General features: G+C 42.0%; 1 protein-coding gene across 2 annotated transcripts in view; it reads left to right on the top strand.

The window, feature by feature from the left end:
• Window positions 1–6,000, top strand: part of LOC109898017 (protein furry homolog-like) — a 91,594-nt gene continuing 85,594 nt past the window's right edge. For both annotated transcript variants that reach the window (XM_031833500.1, XM_031833499.1), the window contains exon 1: window positions 1–156. The gene's annotated coding sequence lies outside the window, so the exon portion shown is untranslated. The remainder of the gene's footprint in view (window positions 157–6,000) is intronic.

The following is a 6,000-nucleotide window of genomic DNA, read 5'->3' as shown; positions in this document are numbered from 1 at the left end:
AAGAATGAAAGGAAATGGGAGGTGGGGACACAGACAAATGTTGAAATATAATTTCTGCGAGGCCTGTGAAGCTTCACTGTTGAAAAAAGCTAAACTAGTTTAGCATGCCAAAGGAGTTGGATTGCTAGGAAACAAGCTAAGCGCACTTTGAAAGAGGTAAGCTCGGCCGAGATTTGAAATACTCGGTCCCACCACAGATAGCTAGCTATGCAGTTCAAGTTAGCAAGCTAATTTATGAGTAGCTAACGTTTCGTACAAATGGATTAGTTAACGAATTGCTTCGATAACAACTAGCAGCCGTTAACTAACCGTTTGTCTGCCATAGGTTGCAGTTAGTTAGCTGGCTAAAGCGCACCCACATTGCTAGTTAGCTCACGTTAGCCCGGTTAACTAGCTAACATTAGCTATAAGCTATTTATTTTCTATGTAAGTTAGCAACATAGGCACAGATAGAACAATGAGCTATGAGGGTTAGTTATACAAATCTTTGCATAACCTTAGTTAGCCATGTTGTCAGGATTTTGGCAAGCACCAGAAATACTTGAATGAGTATGCTACAGTTGTCAGCAAGCTAGTTATGGTGTCAGAAACACATTCCACGCTAGCTAACATTAACCAACCAGGCTAACCGTTAGCTACGATGCAATATAGAAGACACAGCACAATGATAATGCTGGTACAGTAGCAAGTTCGCTGTTAGTTCATTATGTAACGTTAGTTATAGCGAACTATAACCCCCTGTTTCTTTTGTTTTGCCTCTGTCCATCCCTTGATTTACGTCCCGTAAATTGTTCCTGACACAATGTATTGGCAATTTGACTGGCAATGATAAGTAGTAAGTTACTAGCTAGGATACCACTAATGTTTCAGGATAATCAGCAAATATCCATATACACTTGTTATTACACAACTCAATCTTACTTCGGAAACGCCTTTACTTTGTCATGCCAATATACCCCAAAATTGTATTCAATGCTAGTTGTGTATGCCTAGGCCTGTAGCCCAACAACAAGGAATATCATTCTCTCCCCCAAAGATTGCATTCTCTATCAATATCATTGCTGGTTGTTTTTTCACTCTACCTTGATGTATATTCTGTAGGTGCTAGATATAAAGTTAACCTCAAATCAGAACTGTAATAGCTAACATTCTGTAATTGCTACTGGGCACTCTTTCTTCCAAGTGTGTAATTACAGCAACAGCCAAGTTGCATTTGTCCTGTTTAGCAGCTGTTTTTGTCCCCCTCTTAAATTGGACCACATCCAGGCTGGCATGGGAACCAAACATCAGTGTCTGTGAAAACGTTTGGCAGTGTACACACTGCACAGTAAAGATCAATCATAATAGGGTCGCCTGTCTGTCTTCTGGTGTGTTTGTACTGGGAAATAGTTGTGTGTTTCATGTCTAACATTCTTAGAACTTTATCTGCTCTGTTGAGTGCAACAGACAGACAATGGGGAGTTTGTTCTTGTTTTCTGGAGGCAAGCATTGAAATGAGAACACAGACACACAGAGGAATCTGGTCACTTTGCAATGAGCCTGGAGGTGGAGAGGGCTGAACTATTTCAGACGTGGCCTGTGGACCCCGAGGCCTTTACAATGCACTTCTCATCTGGAGAAAAGTTTCTGTGTCACTCCCACATGGGTGTTGTACATGCTCTGAATAATCAGTAACCACTTAATTCAAGGACTGGTGCTCTTTCATTGTTGAATAACAGGCCACATCTTACATAACGTATAATGCCGATGCACCATAATTTATTATTTTGATTAAAAAAACATCACTAGATTGTCATCGTCAGGACAGGAGGCTGTTAGGACTAGTGGCAGTCTGGTTTGTTGTGGTGACTTTAAGGTGAGTGTAAGGTACAGTGAGGTCCCTGTCTGTCCCATCCCATACGTGTCTCTCGCTGTGTGGTTGACTTATCCTCCCGGCTCCACCCTGCAAGGATAAGCATCTGATGGCAGTACAGGTGTGATTGCACTGTACACAGACACACACACTAGGTCTATGTGCATAGAAACAGCAGGGAATCCCTCTAGATTGCAGAGGGGCATCTATCTGCAATTATTCAGAGCATAATTCCAGGGAATGTGTGATTTTGGTTTAATCTGGTAAGACATTAATGGCATTGAGTGTAGGGATGAAAGGCCAGGCTCACTAAGAATGGCCCTGACAAAGCATCCCTGGCTCCCCTTTACAAAGAGTTAACTTTGCAGCTTGTCCTCATTTATTTGTGCTGTTATCAAAATAGTTTCTATCATACACCAAACATGTGACCATCATGACACGTTTGAAGAAACACTTTCCTCTGAAATGTCTGAGGTTGTGCAGGTATTCATGGTCTGAAAACAGAAGTACTGTGTTCTCTTTTCATACCAGCATTATGTCATGTCTGTATAATTCCGATGAATACGACTTGATTGTTGCTAAGGATTTGCCCACGCATCAGGTACATGGAATGAACAATGTTAATACCTTGGTACAATTGAGCAAGGTCTCTCAAATTTCAAGGTGGCATGATGTTTTTGAAGACCACTAAGAGCTGGCCTCTGGTTGAATGGTTCTACAACAACAAGGAATATCATTCTCTCCCCCAAAGATTGCATTCTCTATCAATATCATTGCTGGGTGTTTTTTCACTCTACCTTGATATGTATATTCTATAGGTGCTAGATATAAAGAGCTGGCCTCTGGTTGAATGGTTCTCCTGTCAGGCCATGGGCTTGTCTCCTCTCAGGATGAGCCAGAGGGCCATGGATCACTTATCACAGGAGTGTGGTGGTTAGATTTACAGGAGCCAAATAATAACTGTGCAGTAAAGAGCATTTCTCTTCTTATTGAGCCCGGTGTCGCACTGTTTCTCCTGTCCCATCAGACTGACACTGTTGTCCTTCCCCTCTCTTACTGCTTTGGCCCTGTATTGACCAACTGACTGACACTTTTTGCACCTCTGCCATCTGGTAAACAAATATGATGCTTTCCATTATTTACATACAGGAAGCTCATGGCTGCACATATCTTGCCTTGCTTCTTGACTCTCTGTAACACCTGTATCTGACTGACCTATGACGTCTCAACAGTTCACCTACTGCCTTATCAAGAGAACTTAAAGAACTACATCCGTCTGTATTCTTATTACCAGCTGAATTACAGCCTGTATTTGCTTGCCTGGTGACTGATGCTGGATCTCCTGCCAAATGATCTACTAAACCTAACTGAAAAGGTTGGAGGCATGACTGTGTTTGCTTGGAGCTAAATAATTAATCTGAACTGCTGCAGTGGGTATCCACCGGCAATAATGAAGAGCATGTTAAACTGAAAGGTCATGCAAGTTACTGTTTAAATAGCTGTTCTTCATCCGACAAGCCCCCCCCCCCCCCCCATAGTGATCCAAAAATCAGAGAGATCCTTTCTTTGGATTCTAAGGCTGTTCTGTAATACACAGAAATGTGGGGTAAGTTCAGCTAGAAATAGCCTATAATTGGACCTTGCCGAGGCAGATTATTTTTGGGTCGGGAGAACTGGTTTGGAGCAGGATAATTAATGTTTGGGACTGACTTCACCAAAGAAACCACCCTTTCCTTGGCCCAAGGAAAGCCAACTCTCTACCTCTCACACCTCATAGTGTGCTTGGATTGGAACTTTCAGGGATGTGTACTAGGCTTAACATACCTATTTTTAGAAAGCACACTAGTTATGAGGAAGAGCTTTTAAAACAGGCAAATAAGGGGTCCTGTTTGGGTGGTAGAATGAACGCCTTCTCTGTCAGAAGCTAGTGATGTTTCCGATTCATAGGAAGGTAGTGATTATGCCAGGGCAAAGCCTGTCATTTTAGTGCTGGTGAACCAGATGTACTTAGTTCTTTTTTGTCCCTTTTGCATTACCATTACAGAAATGGGCGTGGCTCCATGTGTAAAGCACAACACATGCCTGTGTTTCGTACCTGGATGATTGGGGTGTAATAATAGTGAGACCTCACCCCAGTCATGACTGCACCAGTGGTGAGATCAAGATAATACAGTATTCTCACTTGTAGATGAGATCAGCATCCTGTCTGACCTAGAAAACACTGGGGGATTTCAGTTTCACTTAACCATTCATCAGGTTGGTGCTGCATACTGTGGTGCCCTTTGTTGTCCAGGCTTCTTACTCCCACCCCACGACAAAGTCTATTTCAGCACGTCTGTCACAACCGGTCATAGTGTGTAGGTAGGCCTAGTTACGTAAATGTCAATGTTATTATTTCCAAGCTGCAAAATGCATGAGTGCAACTCTACTTCTGCTGCTTGTCATGGGTCTAGCTGCCTTTTGGGCCCCAAACAAATGCATAACTGATTAAATTGGCGCTGATCAATTGTCCGGGAAAAGGAAAAAAAGAATCCCTTCATTGATTGAAATAGCCTACCAGTCGATGTACGTCGTGAGCTGCTAATATAGCTCAAATAGCTGTTTTAATGAAGCTGGACTGAAACGTGATTTGATAAGCACAATCATTGCGCAACAATACATTTAAAAGAAAGATACTTTTATTTCTCAACTGGTAATTGAAGCGCGCTTCCAGTTCGCCATAGGAAACTAGGCAGGCTTCAGCGCGTCACACACCACTTTGCAATGAGCTGGAGGCAGCATGGATTTGAAAACATTTACGTACTTGTTTGAAGCTTTACTACATACTGGGGCATGTCTTACCTTGCTTCAAAGTAGCCTAGCAAAAATCAAACCAAGCGGGCAGGCAATTATTTTATAAAGACTTCCATGTGCCATTGAAACCAGTAGCCTTTGTCTCTCATATGCTCTATTTATTTTCAAATCAACTCTTTCATTTTCCAGTAGCCAAAGGCACAATCCTAGTCATATTAGCAACCCATGCTAGTTGTTGCATATTTTAAATCTCCTCTCTTTCTACATTTCTAATGGGATATTTTCATCTGTCACATGAAACCGCTCAATGGCGTTTTACTCTAGTTTCATTACTCCGAACCCAAACCGGCTGCGCGCGTCACGCGCCATCGTGCATACATTTATTTTGCCCCCCCACACCAAACGCGATCACGACACGCAGGTTAAAATATCAAAACAAACTCTGAACCAAATTAAATTAATTTGGGGACAGGTCGAAAATCATGTATGGCTAGTTAGCTTGCACTTGCTAGCTAATGTTAATTTATCCTATTTAGCTAGCTTGCTGTTGCTAGCTAATTTGTCCTGGGATATAAACATTGAGTTGTTATTTTACCTGAAATGCACAAGAACCTCTACTCCAACAGACAACGGCCAACCGAATCGTTTCTAGTCATCTCTCCTTCTTCCAGGCTTTTTCATCGTTCAATTTATATGGTGATCCATCTAAACTTTCATTGTATTACCACAACTACCGGCAAAACAGTTCGTCTTTCAGTCACGTGGGTACCTGATTCTATAAACCAATGAGGAGATGGGAGAGGCAGGACTTTCAGCGCGATTTGCGTCAGAAATAGGAATTAGTTCTATTTTAGCCCTTGGTGTCGCATACGCTCGTTGGCGCATGCGAGCAGTGTGGGTGCAATAATTGAATAACATGGATTTCTAAATTTAATTTGCGATGCACGCGACGTGTCCGGTTTGGTCAGCATGTTATGGAACAAACATTCACGGGTATCCTGCTGGCTTGTGCGTGTTGCTGCGCTTATTATGCGAATAAATAGTTTAAGTGTTGCATGAGCCTAATTTGCTTTTTACTTTTTTTATTTTTATGCAGTCTAGGCCTACTGGTTGTATGAAATTGGGATTTATCGTCCCACAGCTGTGCTAGAGTCTGGAATAGGCTAGTTCTTTCTCGCGCAGAACGACAAGCTGACCAATGGAGAAGGCAAATATTTCTACTATGGGTCATAGTAGATAGACATGCAGTGCATTCGTAAAGTATTCAGACCCCTTGACTTTGTCCACATGTTGTTATGTTACGTTACAGCCTTATTCTAAAATGGATGAAATAGATTATTTTCTTTATCAATCTT

This window comes from Oncorhynchus kisutch, linkage group LG10 (assembly GCF_002021735.2).
Source record: "Oncorhynchus kisutch isolate 150728-3 linkage group LG10, Okis_V2, whole genome shotgun sequence".
In the NCBI taxonomy this organism is placed as follows: Eukaryota; Metazoa; Chordata; class Actinopteri; order Salmoniformes; family Salmonidae; genus Oncorhynchus; species Oncorhynchus kisutch.
Note: the sequence above shows the minus strand (reverse complement) of the source record. Positions and strands in the feature narration are given on the sequence as shown.